Raw genomic sequence first — 20767 nt, 5'->3', positions numbered from 1 at the left:
AAACCATTTCCTAATCTATCATGCTATTCGCCGGTTACTGCGAAGCATATGAGGCGCTGGGGATGAAGAACCACCACAGTCACCTGTCCTGCACACATTGCTCTCGGACATAAGCCAGATAAGAATCAAATCATTACTATACGCAGCACTATACACAGCGTTCCACCTAGCAAGTGCTCCCTCCATGATCACATTGGTATGTGATCATGGAGGGAGCACTTGCTAGGTGGAACGCTGTCCTTCCACAACAACTAACCTTAAAAACATGGGTAGGGGCACTTTGTCACGTGCAGGATGTCTCCCGCAACCCCCGATTCAGGTTCACTCAATTTAACTACATTCATCAGGCATACTTAGCCCCTCATCACATTAACTGTATGTTCCCCAATTCCGCACCTCAGTGACCAAGATGTGGATTAGTAATGGTGGGATTTTACCATATGGTGTGGGACTGCCCCCCATTATTGAATGCACGGCACCTCATTACCCCTCAGATTGCAGAAATAATGAACACTCATTGGCCCCTACTCCTGAATAATGCCTTTTGGGAGTACAACCCAGAGCCAAAAATGACAAATAACTCCACAGATTTATAGATCTAGCATATATTTTTTATAAGAGGCAATTAGCCATGCACTGGAAGGCACCCTTACCGCCGGACACTACTAAATGGTCCCAAACGTTCCTACTGTGGGCAAAAGCGGAGGTAAGCATCTTACGCTAGTTGTGGGATAGAAGCCAGCTACAAACGGGAAGTGTAAACTGGGATATGCTTGTGGCGAAGTGGTAGGCTAAAGATGACACTCACCAACCATGTAGAGGTTACGAAACAACAAGACACTACTCTTTACCTACATATCCTCACATACCAGTGATACTGTATCACAGTTCTAAATAGCTTGGATTCCAATTTATGATAACTCCGGCGGGGAGGTCGCCGTGTAGGCGGCAGACACTCTGTCGAGAGTTTGGCAGTCGGGCTTTCCCATCCACCAAACTCATAATGAGGCCCTGAGTCGTAAGATGGCTGCCACTACGTTCTGGTTGAGGTGGCCTCCCAATTATATGGATTTAGCCTTACAATTGTGCTGCAGTGCTTTTCTCTCTGTGCATTTGATTGGATTTATCCCCCATCATTTGTTTATGTAATTATTCAAGAGCATTGGTTAAGCTGCCCATTTTAGTGTCCATCTTTGCTTGGTTTTCAGCTAATTGATTGACCACATTGTTGAAGCCAAATGAAATGCACTGCTGCATGTTTGGTCGTTTTTTGTTAACTATTTTCATCTGCTTATGTTGCAGAAGCTGAACTTGTAGCAGGGAACCCTTAAGGCCACCAAACAACTGGGTATGTGCAGCTGTAACTTCCAACAACAATGCTTGGTTCCCATGAGATGCCTCACGTGCCGACTGGTAACACGCACTGGCACACATTACTGTTGTGGCCTCACAACTGGCTGCAGGATTGGACTGTGAGGCTGTTCCAGAGCCTCATCATCCAATGATAGTGCCTATGGGGAATATGAAACATTGCTACAGTGGCCATGAGCTGTGGTTGGCTGATTGTCTATTTCAATGAGATCTTCCACCACCATGTGTAAGTCATCCTGTCCCTCCACATTTGTGCCATCATGGTCTTCCTCAGGTTGATCTGTTTAAAGAATGGACTTCCAATTAATTTGAACAAATATTAAACTACAAAGGCCATAATTTAAGAAAAGTGGTGCTGCATCCAATGCAGCACCATTTTTCTTGCGCCCTCCTACCGCCACCATTTGTGCGCCGTATTTAATATACGGCACATAATGGCACAGTGTAGGGGCAATAGCATCAACATTTTTGACGCAATTGATGTGCTGTGCAGGATTAGTGCCAAAATGTTGGCGCTAATCCTGCAGAGTACATAAGGGCCCATTGAAAACAATGATATGCCCCTTTTTAAAGCCTGCTCTGTGCAGGCATTAAAAATAGCTGCTAAAAATGGTGCAGTGAAATCTTCTAGATTCCACTGCACCATTTTTGTGGTCCCCCTAATGGGGGAACTCCCCCCTTGCATATATTATGCATGACGCAGGCATAATGTGGGGCAAGGAGTTACAAAGTGGTGCAATGCATGCATTGTGCCACTTTGTAAATATGGCACGGTTGATTTGGCCTCATTGGGCCACATTAATGTCTTAAAAAAACAACGCTAATGTGGCATAAAGAGGCGTAAGTCCCTCTTAAATCTAGGCCAAAATGTTTTGGACTTACTTCAAGATGTTGCAGGTGCTGATGTACCAACACTCACAAATCCCACAACTGCCTCTGGCTCCAAGGTAGACTACACCATAGTCTCCAGTGTAGTGGGCGGGGGACAGTAGAAGGGCCACCTCCTGTTGTCTGGGACTCACTCAGCCATGTAGCAACCTTTTCCTTTCTGCTGCCCCCAGATTTCTTCAATGGAGTGCTGGGTGACATCTACAGCATTGATTTTCTGCTGAATCTCCTAACAAATTTTCTTTTTTTGTGCCTCTGGGAAAGTTATGGGTGACCTTCCAAACAGGAGCTCATGATTGTTGCAGCCCTCTTCTGTCAGGATCTTAAGTTCCTTTTCTAAAAACTTGAATGTACTTCTTCTGCCCCCTTACTCCTTATCTGCTTCTTGGCTGGCCATTGTTGGGGTAGGAATATGTGGCTTGCTCGTCCATATCGCAATTTGCCCTATAAGCTGTGCATTACGTCCTCTCTGGCTGCTTGCAGGCTTGAAATGAGAAGCACTTCCTGGTTTTAAGGGTCATTATCCAGAACCAGGAAGTGCTTTTCTCTATGTGCGTTCATAATTTCTGACAAGGTTTGCAATTTTGGTATTCACAAAATGCGATTGCCAAAAGAAAAAAGAGACTAAGGGCATCATTTATACTTTTTTAGCGCCATCGTTTTCTGACGCAAAAATGGCGCAAACTTACAAAATTCAATTATATTTTGTACCTTTGAGCAGCTTTCAAGTAAAAAAATGGCACAAGTGCATCACTAAAAAAGTATAAATCAGGCCCTAAATGTGATTGCCAAAATAAAAAAGAGACTACTTTGCACGCTGCAAATTGTGCCCCAAAAACAAGTACTTTCTGATTTGTGGTTTCCTAATTGTGATTTACAAAAAGTCATAATTTCGAAATCGCAAATCAGGACTTTTGTTCATCTAGCTCTTGATGCATAACAGAAAAGGCCTGTCCTGGATATGAGGAGCATACTACATCCAACATAGTACAAAAGCAATGTAAACCTTACATATGATTCATGAAGCCACTCAAGGCTCACTGTGCATGACCCTGAGTGGCTCCATAAATCTGGAGTAAGACAACCCAGTGCAAATTGCATCATTGCTTTACTCGCCAATGGAAGGTGTCCCATGCGCATTGTGCGGGTGTCCCCACACAACTCCCATGGTTTTTGATACATTCCCAGTTTCATCAGACCTGGTAGACCTGAGAATGGGCCAAAAAGATACGCCAGATGAGGTGTAACGAGAAGAAATATGTTTATTTTGCCTTGTTACTTCCTCTTTCATTGTGTGCTGCATTGTGCAGCACCCATAGAAAGAGGAATATGCCTCTCAGGATTGTTTTTGAGCAGGAAGGTGTTCCTTTCTGCACAAAAGCAATCCTGCATGCAATGCAGGCACTCTTGCACCAGGGAGTAAGGTTGCCTGCATTGGCGCTAGGCAACCCACTGTGTGCCAGCATAGGGGAAAATGCAGGAATGCGCCATATTCGCTTAAATAAGGTGCATTCCTGCCCTTTCTCTGTCATGCAATGCTGCTCTGCATGACATTCTGGTAAATAAGCCCTTAGGTTCACAGCAGTTAAAGGCTTGCCCTGCAAACCTAGCTGTATAACAAGAAAAGGTCTGTCCAAGTTTTATACTCTTGATAAGAAAAGGACTGTCTCTTGATTTGTGTGGTCGCCCCTTTAACAAAATCGAAAGCCTTCCTTCCTTCCACAGCCAATGTGAACACATCATAAAGAAAAGATCATTCTGAACAGAAGGGGTGTTTTTATTACACCCTATTCTCACTTGAATTGTTAAATGTGTATTTTGCTATTTTACAAGCATCTAGAAATGTTGTAAAAGTCACTCTTCCTGCCCCTGGCCTGTCAAATGAAAGTCCCTGATTTATAAACGAATCATAACAATTTGTATACAATAAAATGAGCATATTTTACAAGATGCTTGCCAGGAACATTAAGCAATTTAACAGGTATACTGCAGCCACGTGTGAAAATGCTCAGGATTTGTGGAGCGGAAGGGATGTGTATGAGAGTCTTGATTTAGCTGGAATACTTTCGAGGTGACTGAGGTCAGGAGCTGTCAGTTTCACAGTGTGACCTTATTTTTTCTTAGGAGAAACTGGGACTGCACACAGGGGCCGGGTCGAATGTTCTCCTTCCCCCAGTTTTACAAAACAATAGGACTGGCCAGTGGTGGCTACAAAGATCTTAAAATGACTTGAGCGTAGGAGAACACAGCTACCTTTATACAATGAACTCCACAAAAGAATATACAAACAAATAGGCATTATCCCTCCTTGAGGTGGAATTAGTAAACTGAACAGGCAAATGCTCTTCACCTTCATGGACCCACACCTGTGCAGACCAGGGGATCATAGTTTCTGGGATGCAAATGAGCTGGTACAGGTTGGAGCCCACTGGGAACCCTCATTTGCCCATGTGAACTTTCCTTCTGTACCATTCCTCATGAGTCTTCTCTGCCCATCGCCTCCACTCTTGTGCCCAGATTTACAACACACTGGCGCACCGCGGTGCTGCGCCAAAAATAGCAGCCCCACACTGCACCAGTTTGGAAACGCAGGGATGCGTCGTATTTACAGAAACACGGTGCACCCCTGTGTTTCTGCCGGCGCTGACTCAAGCTACCTGCGCCAATGGAGGCATCCTTGCACCATTGTGCAAGGGTGTCTGCGTTGAAGGCAATGATTGTTTTTGTGCAGGAAGGTGTCCCTTCCTGGACATAAGCAATCTGCCAGGGCGATTTGACACTTCTATGTGTGTTGCAAAATGCCAAATGTTACAGGGGAACAACAGAGCGGGGTGCAAGCCACAGAGGAGGCTAGCAAAGAGGCGAGCTTCACAGCAAGCAATGAGCCAGCCCCCTAGGGTACCCGAGGAAGGGGAAGGAAAACCTGCCAGCCAATAGATAAGACTGTCCCTGGGCAACCCTCCTATCGTAGCCAGGGAGACTGGCCAGGTCAGCCTCATCCCATTGTCACTAAAAGAAAGGATCTGGTGTAAAGAATATATAGATATATTCACACTCTTAGAGGTACGCCAGGCAGGGTTAGACCTAACTGAAAGAAGAAAAGAGAGACAGGTGGAAACCAAGGAGAGAAACATAGAGAATTGGCTGCAGGCCTTCAGGACGCTGGCATGCGTCTTGGTGGAAAAATTTCCCCAGAGCATGGCGGCTCTGTTTCTGCACAAGCAAAAGTTGTACGAGGCACAGCAAAATTACCAAAGAGATGCCTGGTTTCGCTATGACGAGGGCTTTAGAGAGAAAATGCAAACATGACCAGTTATAGTCTGGGATGATCGGGATGAGGAAGGCTTCACAACCTATATGGTAGCAGCGAGGGGGTCAGCGGAAGGGAAACACCATTTCAGACAGCTGGACCAGAAGGGAGGCAGGACGGGATCCTCCACGGCACCAAAGCAAAAACCTTACTCGGGGTGGGGGAAAGCCAGGGAAGGGCTGCAACACGGCCTGCTGGAAATATGATAAGGATGAATGCTAGTGGGGGCAGCCCTGTAAAATGTTAGGCATGCCTGCAGCAACAGCGGGGAAAACACCACGGTATTGGATGCAAAAGGGCTAAAGGAGCAGGGGACAGAAAAGGCAACCAGAACAAGAAGTAGAGATCCAGTAGAGGTGACAAGATGGAGGAAGCAGAGTGAAGTCACATCTCTGCCTACACCCATAAAACCGCAGCTTAACTACGGTTATTGAACATCTACCCTAAAGATACTGAGAGGCAATAACTAGCACAAGGGTTCATAGAAGGTTCCACAATCCCATACCAAGGCCCTAAGATTCAGCGCTTTTGTCGGAACCTGAAATCAGTTTTGCCTAGCCCTGTCTAGGCAGAAGGTGGATAAGGAAGTTCATTTGGGTAGGATTGTGGGCCTTTTTTTAGAGCCGTCTCTCAAAGACTAGGTGGTATCATCCTTAGGAGTGGTGCCCAAGAAGAAAGCGGGACAGCTTAGGCTGATCCATCATTTATCCCACCCACCAGGTGAGTCTGTCAACGACTGGCTAGACCAAGACAGCTGCTCGGTGTCTTTTGCCACCCTAGGTGATGCAATGGACCTGATTAGAGCAATAGAGAGAGGGGAAGAATTAGCAAGCTAGCATTGAATCTGCCTTCTGCCTCTTGCCAATGCACCCGGGCAGCTATCATTTGCTAGGTTTCAGTTTAGACAACAGTTACTACTATGACAAGTGCCTACCTATGGGATGTTCGATTTCCAGAACTTATTATCAGACCTTTCGCAGTTTCCTAGAGTGGGCACTAGTTGCCCAACACCTGACAGAGGGATGGATTCAGTAACTCAACGACTCCTGTTCATCAGGAAACCAGGTTCCTTTGAATGTGCAGATATGCTGGGCCAATTTCTGGCACTGGCTGGGGAACCTGTGGTTCCATTGTCGTATGACAAAACAGGGGGCCCAACCATATGGTTTTCCTTAGTTTGAGTTAGACACTGAGGAGGGCTTGTGCAGGCTGCCAATGACTATAGTGGAAGAGCGTAAACAGCTAATTGATCCACTGCTTTTGGAAAAAAGCCACCCTGGGTGAGATGGGGCAGCTGCTAGGCAGACTCAACTCCGCCAACCACATGATCCCAGCATGGAGGCCATTTGCTAGGCCCCTGGCATGGTTGACTAAAGGGCTGACAAAGAGAAAGCACAGGGTCAGTCGTACACAGAGGTGAAGGATGATCTCAACCAATGATCAACCTTCTTGGCCGGGTTTAACAGGACCCTGATTTGGCGTGAAACCTAAGTGTCTCAGGCAACTAGAGCTCTTTACCGATGCGGCTGGGGATCAAGGCTTCGGGGCCATTCTGGGCTCTGCATGGGCAGTAGCCCATTGGTGAGTGCAGTGGCATGAGAAAGGGATCACCAAGCAAATTACACTTCTGGAGCTCTTTCCTATCATAGTAGCATTCTCCATATGGGAAAAGCGCCTCACCAACAGGCAAATAACTCTTTGGAGGGACAACCATGCGGTGGTCCAAGCCTCAAATATTGGGACTGTGCGTTGCCTGATTCTGGTGTGTGCACTAAGGCACCTGGCCAGCTGCTAGCTCAGAGTCAATATAGTGATCAGGGTCAGGCACATTCCCAGCTTGAGAACGGAGTGGCTGATGCAGTGTCTCGTTTTCAGTGGCAGAGATTTAGAGAGCTTGCTCCTCATGCGGATCCTGTCATGACACCAGTACCACAGGAACTCTGGAACCTGGTAGACCCCACCTGACCGTACTGGTGGAAAAAGCCCTGGCCCCCTAAGACAGTGACAATATATCATAAGTGCTGGGAGACGTTTTCAGGAAATAACCGGTGCACAAGGGTATGGCGAGTTGACAAGTGGAGATGTGGAAACAGGCATACACTGGGCCTTCACAAGGGAAAGAAGTAGACCATGGGCACAAACTCACATTAGCACACCGTCCAACTAGGTGAGGTTGGCAGGTGGCAAGGAACCCAGGCTACCTTCTATTGTTGGGCGGCTATGAAGTGATGGGGGCGTTTACAACCTAAGCAGAAAGATTAGAGGTGGCCCACAGAACTCAGCATTTTACAGAAGCTGCTTGCGGGACTTCACAACATTTGCAGGTAAGAACACAAGCTGCTACGTTTTAAGGCAGCTTTTTCTCTGGCCTTTTTCAGGACCTATGCGGTCAGTGAGCTAGTAGCCCCCTCCAGATTCAATCCAGGGTTATCGTGCATGAGGGGCGATGACCTAGACATGGGAGAAGGTTACCTGACAATCCACTTACGTAGGTCAAAGACAGATCAGGAGACCAAAGGCAAGCACCCACGTTTGAACTGCCTGGGGGACAGCAAACGCTGCCCGGTGTGCTGCGTGAGTAGTTCCCTGCAGTGCAGCATGCAGACAGGCCAGCCTTTTTCCGGCACGAGGATGGCTCGTACCTCAGCCACTTCCAATTTAGCGCAGTCTTCAAAATGGCCATTGGTGCAACAAGCCTTCTACTGAGAGGATTCACGTCACAGTAATTTAGCAACTGTGCAAAGGGGGATGTGCAAAGAGGCGCACACTGATGATGAAATATGCAAAACAGCTTCAATCTTCTCCACTCAGCACATCACACAGGCCTCCGAGGACAGGACCCTGATGGAGTGATGAACGGAGAGCTACTGAGAACCATTGCATCAGTCCTGCCTGGCTGCCCCTGACTCTTGGCTGCAGTTCCTGATTCCCCGTGAGGGCAGGCACTGCTGCAAGTCAAGTCAAGAACTGACTGAGCGACAAGATCAACCTGTCTGTGCATAGCAGACATACCTGGCAGGCCAGGACCTGCAGTGCCTGCCAGCCCCACTGCACCTGCTGCTGCTCACAACGCATCCACCAGGGCAGCATCTTATCTCTAGTGTGATGTGTCTGTGTTGTGGTGGCTGGTGGGATGAGATTTAACTTTTGATTTAATTATACATTTCATATAATGCCATGTTTTATTCGGTGGAACTTTTAATGTGATGTTAAATGTTGTTTTTTAAGTATATTTTGTACTGTAAATGTTTTTACGTTATGTAACACATATGCTGTATTTCATCATATCTATTTTTTAATATGCGCTGCATGTCACACAAAGTATAGTTTACATTGAGTATGTTGTATGATATACGTTGCATATTAAACATGTTCGTAAGGTTTTCTTTGTTATTTATGCTTGTTGCATAATACTTTTTAAATGAAGTTACATTTATATGCTTTTATGCAATACCATATTATATACATTGTCAAACTATGTTATTTATCAGATTATATGCCATATATATTATTTCATGGTGCAATACTGTTTTATGTTAAGTTTTGGTTATCATTTTTTGCTATATCTTCTTACGCTACGCTATTTTATCGGCATGTCAAGCAGTTGTGTTACATTATTAGTATCTTATAGTGTGTTATCTTTGTGCATAACTCGTGCATTACAAGAGTCACCGCATGGACCCAAATATTGTGCCAATAATTCTGATACCACACTTCCACCTCTGCCCCTGAGACCACGTCTTTCTCGCCTTACAAGCACTGGACTGGTTCCCACTCAAAGGTGCAGGTCCCGTCTTCCTGGAACACAAACTCCTATCCTACTAACATGAAGGCCTCTCAGATCTCAGCACAACGATGCTTACTCATTTCAAAAACTGTAAACTTTGCACTTGTATAGCACACAACTCACCCGTTAGGGTCTCAAGGCGCTGTACGCATATCGTTGTGGAACCCTTCCTGGCTTTTCCCTGTGAGGCACCCACTCCTGGACAGCCCCAGGGTGAAGCCAAGCATCCAAGTACTGTGAGGGCCGTTGTGGAGATTAAGCAAGCTATTGCCCAGAGTTACAGAGTGGGACCCATTAATTAGATTAGGCACCGAGGTGAGAATTATCTGGTCCAAGGGAATTGAACCCTGGTCCCAGATCTCCACATCAGGGTCTGTCGCTCCAACCATTGTGCCACACTTCTCCACTCCATTTCACACTTATAAGCTTTGATACATCCTACCAATGCGAGTGAGGAAACTGATGGACCACTATTCCTTCCAGAACAAAAGGAAAGGCTAGGTGCTCCGACTGCCAGTTTCAATCCACCACACAATCCCTATCCTTCAATTTGTATTTGATGATTCTTTCATATTCGTGTCCCACGATATCTGAATCCACACTATGAATGAATGACATGTGACGGCCATCCATTTTATTCAACCCTCAGAACCTCAGTCTCCTCAAGAATGGATTATTGCAAATTCACCTAGCCAAATCTACAACAATCATAAATAAAAAAATCTTAAAGAATTCTGAATTACGCACCAAAAGTATTCCTCAATCTAAAAAAACATGCATATGTCACCCATGCACTGAATAACCCTTCACTGGCTACCAGCACTGAAAAGGAGCCAGTTCAGGGCACTATGCAGTATGCACTAGGCTTGCCACACAGTAGGTTCCCTAAACCAGTGATACTCAAAATACAGCCCAGGGGACGCATGCGGACCTCCTGAGCCTCACATGTGGCCCCGGCAGAACGACTGCACTGGGTTGCTTGATCGAGCAGTATCATTCAGAAATATGTTAAATAAATGGCAAGTGTTTGTCTAAACTAGCTGAAGTAGAAGAGAAGAAGCAAATAAGATATTCTGCATTACTTAACTTTAGGAACACAATATTTGTTTTTAGACTTTTTGCAACAAACGAGGAAAAAAAAAGATAAAGGTCCCGATTATGACCTTGGCAGATGTCAATGCCGTATTACAAGTTCCATTATATCCTATGGAACTTGTAAAATGGCGGGTGGTATACCCGTAACGTTTGTGATGGATTATCCCATCTGCCAAGGTCGTAATGAGACCCAAAGTCTATTCAGAATTCAAAAAAGTGTATTTCATTAACATGCAGATGCTTTTCACCTTAGTGTATCAGATTATATCAGTGCATTGAGAAGTATTTTAAAAACTGATAGTTAAAAAAAAATAACATAGAATCATTCATGCCTCCTCTCACCCTGACAGCCATGCCAATAGTGAAGTAAGAGGCAAGTCACTTGTCACGTAAGACCTTCTGGGTGGTCTGAATTGTTATTATACATGGACAAAATGATAGCTTATCGAATCACACACAAGAGAAGGTTTCGTACAGTGCATACACTAAACATGTGCATTTCAACATGCTCCTATATGTCATAATGAACAAAAGAAGGCAAAGTGAAATTAGGCAATTGTCTCAATCACACAATTTGGTCAAACGGGGAAGCCAGGATTGAGCCTAGGTTTTCTCATTTTACATTGTGCAATTCTATTTCATTCCAATTCAATAATCAAGTTATTTCATTTTTACACTTGAATCTCCCAAACTAGCAATGGTGCCCACCTTAACCCCTCTCCTCACAAAGCCCCACCCTGACCATGCTGGCATCAGTGCGGCCCTTGGGCACATCACAGACCACACTTTGAGGACCCTGGAAAAATGTTTGTGACTACCCATGCCATAAACCATCAAACTGTAGCCCTACATTATAAAACTAAAATGAATTTGAGCTTCGGGAATACCGCCCCCATCTAATGAAGCAAACACAGATGAATGAACAACATAAATGAAGATACATCAAAGCCCTCAGCCCTAACCGGGCTAAAGACCTAGACGTATCCTTATGGCCTTAATGGAACTTCTGTACTACCTACTGTCCAGGAATGACCTAATGACCGACAAATTAAAGAAAAAAACTTAGCAGACTAGTGACTGATTGTAACAACCTTCATCAGGTCCAGACCACCACCATCACCAACAGACTTATTGCAAGACCTGATATCTCTGAAATTGCTTCCAGGAAGACTGTCTGAACTATCTCTTTCACTTGGAGTTATTGGAATAAACTGAGTGCTACGTGAAATCTACCACCTAATACTTTGGAGTGGCTGCAAAATGACACATTTGAAAGCTACACAAAACAAAACTTCATAAAAATGTAATTTGTTTACATCAAATCTGGCAACGCTTCCTGTCATGAAAGTGTAGACTGCTTCATGCCCGGCAGCCTATGAAGCAAGTTCAGGTTTTAACTTAATTTGAACAAGGACAGCAGATCAGTACAGACTATGGAACAAAAAAAAACACCTTTCGCAGTTCATCAGGTAACACCAGAATACCCCTTTAATGAGACTTACCAAGGTAGTGTGTTGACTAACAAGAACATCCAAGCCAGTCACCAAACACATCCTGAGACTGAAAATACACCCAGTGAAAATGTCCACTTTCAGAGGTCATCTGGTTCAAGTAAGGTGAGGCCTCTACAAACATATTACAAAGGTAAGTTAGACTTATTACTAATTTACACATGTAATTTACTCTTACACTTTTGAGCAACTTCTCTATTTTTGGCTATTTAGAAAATCCAAGTGTAAAGTTATTCAAAAGTGTAGACTTACATATTTTTTTCTCTATGACCAATCAACTGATGGGGTGTATTGAATCCAAGAGAAACCCGTTTTGACTGCAGTAGATGTCATGGGTCCTATTCTTAGTGAGTTTCAGAGCCTGAAGGAGAGGGAAAATGCTGGAATGCTGGAACTGTGTCTCCTCTTGAACGGCCTACCACTATCAAGACAGCTGCCAATCTGCATAGCAACCTGCTCTAGTTAGCTGCCTGCCACGGGTGCAGAGGCCTTGAGTGCCTCGCGAGCAGTGGCTGACAGGGATCTTGGACCCTCCTGCGGCTCTTCGTGGGAGAAAACTTGTGAGCGGTGGAGCAGCACTGGTCTCATGCACAGCTGCTTGGCCTCGGCCGGGCCACTGGCTCTTCTACTGAGGCCGGCTCGGCCCTCCCACTTGCCTGGTGGTGACCCAGCAGTGGCGCTGGGTTTTTGCTCCCACAGCTCGCTGGGTTGTTGAGGGTCAATTGGAAGATGAGCAGTGCATAGTGTGCAAATAGGACTTTGGGCCCAAGAGACGAGCATTGACCTGTCCAACTCCTTGGGCCCTGGGGACTACGTGGCCGCTGGATTTAGGCTCAGAGATCGACTACCTGAATACCTGGAATTGCTAGGAGTTTCTTCTCATTTGACAGTAGCTCCTGATAACGCGTCCAGCCCTTATAAATTACCTGTACCTGGACACGTTGGAGGTCGGTGAACCTTTTAGCCGAGTTGGGCTCTCCTCATCCTAGAATAGTCGGATCACTTGAATCAATAATCAATAACTATTGTAATCGGTACCCAATACTCAATTAATAGATCAAAATAATACATCAAGAATCAATAACAGTTGGTATTTCGACACACCACGACCTTTCAGTCATGAATAACCACACCAGTTTATTAAAAGTTAGTGAATTTATTTCCCTATATTAACAAAGCTAGCACAATGTATATAAGTCTCAAAACCAAATGATATATGTATACGAACATTACTACCTGTCCATAGCGGCGGAAGAAACGTAATCTACGCAAAATCTGAATTATAATGCATTCAGTTATAGCAATACAAATCATTAATATAAGCAACTGAATTTGACTAATTTCATACATCGGTCAGCATAACAAGATTTCAATTTAGCATGGTGCATCAGATGAATACCTCGACTAGCCTCTAATTAGCATTGGCATGTGGGGCTTCATGCAAAACGAATTTAGTCAACACAAATTTGGAAAACTTCTAGCTTGGGCCCTATCAAAATAGCAGTTGGTACCTAAAGGAAAAACACAATGCATAATACAATTATCCTTTCATAATTACCAAATACAATCAGCATTCAAGAAAGTCTTCGTCCTTCAGGTACCGGTTCGATCAGCATGGGGCAGAATTTAAAGGGGCAAAGTTAAGGGCAAGTTTCCTTGCAGCAGCAAGGAGAAAGGGGCAAAGTTACTGCATGGGCAAGACGGGGGCAAATTAAAGTTAAAGTCTCTAGGGTGAGAATTCTTAAAGTCTCTTTCTCTAGAATAGAGAAAAGGGCATCAAGATGTCGTCCAAGATGGCGTCTGGCATTTGGCTTCAAAGATGGCATCAAGGAAAATGGCTGACTTCTCTTTGTCCGGTGGGTTTAAGTAAGGAACATTCCATATTCAGCAGGGTCTTCCATTGGAGGGTTCATATGGTGGCTTCAATTTGACCAATGAATAGTGTCTTTCTCCTAGTACTCATTTATGCATACATTGTCCTTGGAGCCTTGGAACACAAGTTGCAGCAAGGTTTGCCAATTATTTCGATATCAGTACTCTTATTGTCCGCACCTGAAGACTGACCTTGGATCAGAGGGGATGAAACCGGCCTAGCACGAAACCTTGGAGATAAGTGTATTAGTCATCTCTACTGGAAAAATACAACCTTAAAGTAAAATATATGTTTTATTAGTTCAAGAAAAGGCCACGCAGTTAGAATTTGAGACCAGGCAACTAGGCCAAAGCCTCTACTAAATCTAAGCTAAGCATAAAACAGTTTCAACAAGACAATTAATAATGCACACATTTGCAATTATGACGGATTACTACAATTTTCAATTCTTCATGATTAATTAAGCCCATTTATAATATTGGCGAACTACTCCGAGGGCACAATTTCCCTCGTACATTATTTTCTTTACTTAAAATAACACTACATTGTACGATTTTGGTTACATGATATATGAATATATGTTGGTCCTTCTTTTTCTGCGTCATCACTCCCGACCTATGCTACACTTGCAGCATATGAAATCACACAACAGAGGCGAAGAGAAATGTCATCTGGTCAAGACATCATCTCTTTTCCTCCATACATATCTGCCTGATAGAGCTGTGACACTGATTAATCAACTGGTGAAGTTCAACCTTGTTTTTCTGTGACTTAACAGATAGTGGAACTAGAGGGATTGAAACAGCTAACCTCATATCCCTTGGAGGTGACTAGATACTCTGCTACTTCTGAGCTTCCCTGCTATGCTGAGCATTCCTTTCTCCTGTTCACTCTCTTTAGCCAACCATGACATCCACTAAAACGAACACACAGAAGACATCTAATATAAGGGATGGATTAATGGCACAGGTACAAGCTCAACCTGCCTTATCCCACCCTAATAGGGAATCTGACTTACCTGCAGTAGAACCGTAGTCCCTGTTACCAAAACTGACTTTAACAATTTCATGTCAGAATTCCGCAAGGAAATATCATCACTCTGTCATGACATCAATAAATCTATAGCTGATTTGGATCAACATCTCCAACAATTACAGGGCCACCTAGACCAGAGGTGTAACAAAACTTGAGGGGGGCCCTCCACAAAGTACTTGGAGGGGGCCCCCTCCAGACTTAATCGGGAGCTTTCAGGCCTGGGTAAAGTGTTCATGGGCCCTCTGGAGCTCGCCCCCGCATCACAGGGGCTGCGGGGGCCTTTGTTACACCACTGACCTAGACTACCTTGAAGGAGCGGCAGTGTAGCGAGATCAGGAACAGGGCACGCTCTTCAAGACGTGGGGTGGCAGCCCTCGAGCGCACTCAACAAACACTCATCTGGCAGATAGAAGATGGTACAAATCACAGCCAACACAACAATCTGCGCATCAGAGGAACCAGCTCATTCATCTCGAGCTCCTTACATATGCACCCTCCTTTTGACTCTTGAAGACCTTGAAATTTGATTAGACCTCATACACAAAGTATATACAGACTTTCAACAGAAACGTAATCTCACTCCAGATGTCCTGACCAGGATTGAGTTTTATAAGTTGAAGGAAGAGGTTTTTCAGGCTTCTTGTAAACAGCTCCATTGACTACTAGGGTGATAACATTTAGATTTATCAAGACATCTTGGCATATACTCTAATGATGGAGAAGGAATTTAAAAGGGTGACGGACTTCCTACGTGAACGCAATACTCCCTACCAATGGGGGTTCCATTGCATCTGTTCAGGGTAGGCCCTATATCCTGGGCAAATGCACCAGAGGCGGCAGAGACTACAGAATTGCTTAAAAGGTGGAAAACCCGCCAAACCCCAAAGCGCAACGAGAAACACGTAAACTGCTTAGCCAGGAGAACGCTGCCCAATCCGAAGATATGACAGATGTGCAGTGACCCCACGGTATGCTGGTGAGACTTACTGAGACTTACCACCCCTCAATTCTGTGTTCTATGAGTCCTGGTCTGAGGATTCATACATGAGATACCCGTCACTACCTGGCTTTCTACCAGACTCTTGTTGTCTTGTTCTTTCCTAGGTTACTGTTTTTACTTAACATGTTTCTAATTGATGTCTTGAACTGTAAACCGAGGATTTATCCCCGGCTGAATGTACATGCCTTTCATGCGTTCTTCAGGTTCTTAGATCATGACTCTCCTCCTCACCGATTATTGGGGGTGTTAGGGTGTCTCTACTGCTTCCAAGGACGCTTTGCTTCAGAATACTTTATGCATTCCCTCAATGTAATGTCTGCCTCTAAGTTCTTAACTCCAAATGTGCAAGGCCCGAATTCCCCTAGGAAAAGACATTCAATAATTACTCAATACCAAAGAGATGGCCTTCCTCCAGGATATGCACCTCTTAACAAGGGACACCGTCCACCTTTATTCTAACACTTGTCCCCTACAATGCCACTGTAGAGGGCTTCGATTCCAGGAAGACTGACCATTAGGGACGATGAGGGTTGAAAACGCGCCGTTAAGTGGTGGTTGGAGGGACAGGCAGACACTCTAACCAATGTATATGGGCTACCAGACCATGAAGCATGACTCTGTGCTGCACTCTTTGCACATTTAGGGGCATTTTATACTCTGTTTGCGTTGAATGTGCATCAGAAATTTTGACACACATTCGGCGCAAACCGTGCACCATATTTAAACTTTGACACCCGAGCCTGCGGACGTCAAAATTCCTCTGTGTGTGTCATTTTTTGGATGCGGGAAACTGCCTTGCGTTAATGACATGCAAGGTAGGCGTTCCCACCCAAAAAATGACTTTAAGGCCTGTGCGCCTTATTTATACTCCAGCGTCATTTTGACGCACAGGTGGGGGCAGGCCTTAAAAAACAGTGCACACCCTGATGTGCACCATTTTTTAACGCCTGGGTCAGGGCAGGCGTTAAGGGACCTGTGGGCTCGCTTCCATGGTCTCTGACCATAGAAGGAGTCCAGAGGTGCCCTTCCCTGCCCCCAGGGACACCCCCTGCCACCCTCGCCCACACCTGGAGGACACCCATGGATGGGGGGACCCATCCCAGGTAAGTACAGGTAAGTTGAGGTAAGTATTTTTATTTTTTTTAAAGTGGCATGGGGGGCCTAATTTGGCCCCCCCTATTATGCCCCTGTGCCCAATGACCATGCCCCTGGCACAGAAGTCTCCTGGGCATGGCCATTGGGCAAGGGGGCATGACTCCTGTTTTTGCTAAGACAGGAGTCATTTCAATGGGGGTTGTGCGTCAAACAATTGCGCAAGTCCGGTTTGAGGCATGATTTTTGCCTCAAACCTGACTTGCACCATTTTTTGACGCACAACCCCCATTTTCCCCTATGCCGGCGCTGCCTGGTTTGAGTCATTTTTTTTTACTCAGACCAGTCCGCAGCGCCGGATAACGTCATTCCTGAAATAAGGCGCCCGCATGGCACGTAGGTATGGTGTTAGCCGGCGGTAAAATTATAAATATGGCCTTAGTGAACAAAATGTCTGAGCAGTTGCTGTTAGGGGTGATTTTAATGTAGTCTTCAACCAATACTTAGAACACTCACATGCCTGGTGACACATATGGGGCCCCATGCGCTGCTCAGGAAGGGATCCGAGATCTCCATCTGGTTGACATTTGGAGGGTACATGATCCGCTTGAACATGACTATACATTAATTTCTAATGTACATCAAACCTCCTCCAGCCTGGATATGTGTTTAACCCAACAATCGGACCTCCAAGCTTTTACCGACAGCTTAAACTATCTACTTGGTAGCAATCAATTATTGTCCCCATATTTAAAAAATGGGGGCCAACGAGATGTGAGTTGTTACTGCCCAATCACACTCCTGGGGGGTTGGACATCGGAGTTAATATTAATAAAACTTTTGTTATATCTTGTAGTCGTAAATGTGCAATTAAATCAAATTTGTTTTTGTACTCTAAATTCATCCAATCTACAAATAATTTCAGTTATCTTGGTTTTGTTCTTGACAACTCTCAATCTTGGCACCAGAAGTTGGAGACTACAAACAGTACGTTTGTGCAGAGCACCAACGCCCCCTTCCAATTTGTCGCTAAAGTAGGAAGGAAATATGTACATCATATGTTAGCGATCTATCAGGCGGAATACCTAAGCGTGGCTACCTACGGGCTGGGGTCTTGGGCCTCAAGAAAGCAATTGAACCACTGTTAGGTTAAAACAGGTTCACCCGTTGCTCGCTTTCCATCCCCCAATAAACTACCACTTTTATTTGTCTGAATGAGTTGGGGCTAAGCCCCTAGGTGGACCAAATATGGACCCGCCCCCTTATGCTATGGCGACGAGTCTGGACCAGTGAGGCACTGGCAATAAATAGAGTGGTCATTGAAGATTGTTTGTCATCAGTCCTTGAAATCCCTTGTTTGAGGGAAATCAGAGATATGGCTGTGGCTCTGTCTAGCCCAGAGCTGTTTGACAATCCGTCACCCCTCTTCTCCATTGACAAAGGGATACTGAGGGACATGTATTACGCAAAGTATGGGGCAGCGAGGTGGGAACAAGTTAGATCCATGCCCTTGGTCTTATTGTATATCTCACTGGCCGCGTTTCATGGGCCACAGCCATCTTTGCTACTTAATGCTCAGCACTACCAGAAGCTCCTCCCTTTGAGGTTCAGGCTAAATCTATTCCATCGGCTAATGGCATTACCTTATTACAATAACTGGGAGCGTAACCTCAATCCCTGTGATTCGATCACTTAACAGAGCACTTTCCATGGATGTTTTTTTTTGGGTAGTTTTTACAGTAAACCAAGATCATATATTATTAAAGTTCTATTGAACAAACTCTCCCTAAGACACTGTAGCCAGGCACATTATGTCCTTCAATGTCTAGCCACTGACAAAATTATAGCTACTGTGTATACCTCTCTCAGATCAGTAAACAGAGATTAAGAGGAAGCAGGGTTCTATAAGGGAAGACACCTCTGGGTCTCTCATCTATCAATGACTCTCGTTGCCAGTGCTTAATTTGTGCTTGTTTTTTCCGGTGCTGAGCACCGGCACTTATTTTTGAGGGCCGGCGCTTATTCTTCTGCCTGAAGCATTTGCTGCGAGCAAAAGACACACATGGGAAAGGCGGAGGAAGGGAAACACGAAAAAGCGTCACAATGGGAGAAAGAAGACATCTGCAGGAGTGAGCTGGAGGGGCAGGGAGTGAGTGTAAATGGATTGAAGAGGCCCTAGATGGCTTCAGGATTACGCTGCCTCAGTATTCCGTCCTCCCACATGTGATTGCAGCAGCCACGTGTTTAAGAGGAAGGCTTTGAGCACCGGCACGTTTTTATTTACAAATTAAGCACTGCTCGTTGCCCTCCCAAGCCCTCCTCATTTCATAGGGCTGTGGCCCTCTGGCTTTGGGTCCCAGAGTTGTGGTTGTCTCCTAGAGCCTGCCAAGAGGGTTGTTACTTTGGTTCAGGCTTGCTCTCATCTCTGCCTGAGTTTGCATCTGCTTGGAGCTGGCAGACTGGCGCTTCCCTTAGGACACATCAGACATTCGAAGCGATGACCGTCTCGGGAGGAGTGCAGAGCGGGCCCTCAGTTGAGGTTTCTGTTCTCCTTTCTTCCCTCCAGTATGGGTTCTGATTATGTACTGTCTTTATTTGGATGCCATGCATCGGGGATTGCCAAGGCAGTATATTCCTCCTGCATGAACTGTTTTATCATGTACCATTATAAATATATTTTGGATATTCATTTTATTTTAATGTATTTCTTTGTTATTCTTTCATTATACTTTTATGGTCTGTTTATTTAGATCGAATAAAGTTTATTCTTATTATGATTCTGATCTCCAATATGCTAGTGCCAGGGGTTTGCCGCGGGTGGATGTTGTGCCAAGAAATTCCTCAGGTGTGCCAGCATTTTTCCATGGATGCTCCTATGTCATGGATTACCCCTAGGATTACCCCTAGTAAGCCAATACCAGCATTTCACCATGGGTGCCCATTATACTGAGAATTACAGTGTTTTAGGTATCTGTCTACAGAAAACACTGTAGTCTGCACAATTTTTAATCTCTTGCTGATTGACACCTCAAGAGTGCATTATTGGGTGCCGCCAAAGAGGTCCTCTAAGCCTCTCTGTTAGTAATCTACAGCAACGTTCAGCTTTCTCCCATTTGAAGAAAGTCCTTCGAAGCACTCTTTAGTGAGCTATGCAGCCTTTACAGTTCAACCTGTGTTCACTTGTAGTTTCAATATGCATCAGTTAATCAATATCTCCAAGAAATTCTATCCACATATGAGCATAATACATGTAAATGAACATATTCTACTTCCAAAAAACACCATTTAGTTAATTATCCAAATTGCTGGCAATCTTCGCTGTCATACAAATATATCTATATCATACAATCGGCCCTGCCAATATTTTGTCATAGATGTCTGTCATGTCTGTCATGCTAAGAATTATTCCCTCCGGTATGCCAGTGCCAGTATTTTGCCATAGATGTCTGTCATGCTAAGAATTATTCCCTCCCTTATACCAGTGCCAGTATTTTGCCATAGATGTCTGTCATGCTAAGAATCCCTCAGATATGCCTTTGCCAGTATTTTGCCATAGATGTCTGTCATGTCTGTCATGCTAAGAATTATTCCCTCCGGTATGCCAGTGCCAGTATTTTGCCATAGATGTCTGTCATGCTAAGAATGATTCCCTCCCTTATACCAGTGCCAGTAATTTGCCATATATGTCTGTCATGCTAAGAATCCCTCAGACATGCCTTTGCCAGTATTTTGCCATAGATGTCTGTCATGTCTGTCATGCTAAGAATTATTCCCTCCAGTATGCCAGTGGTAGTATCTTGCATTA

Source organism: Pleurodeles waltl, chromosome 3_2 (genome assembly GCF_031143425.1).
Source record: "Pleurodeles waltl isolate 20211129_DDA chromosome 3_2, aPleWal1.hap1.20221129, whole genome shotgun sequence".
Classification (NCBI taxonomy): Eukaryota; Metazoa; Chordata; class Amphibia; order Caudata; family Salamandridae; genus Pleurodeles; species Pleurodeles waltl.
The sequence above is the reverse complement of the archived record's forward strand: the minus strand, read 5'-3'. Positions refer to the sequence as shown.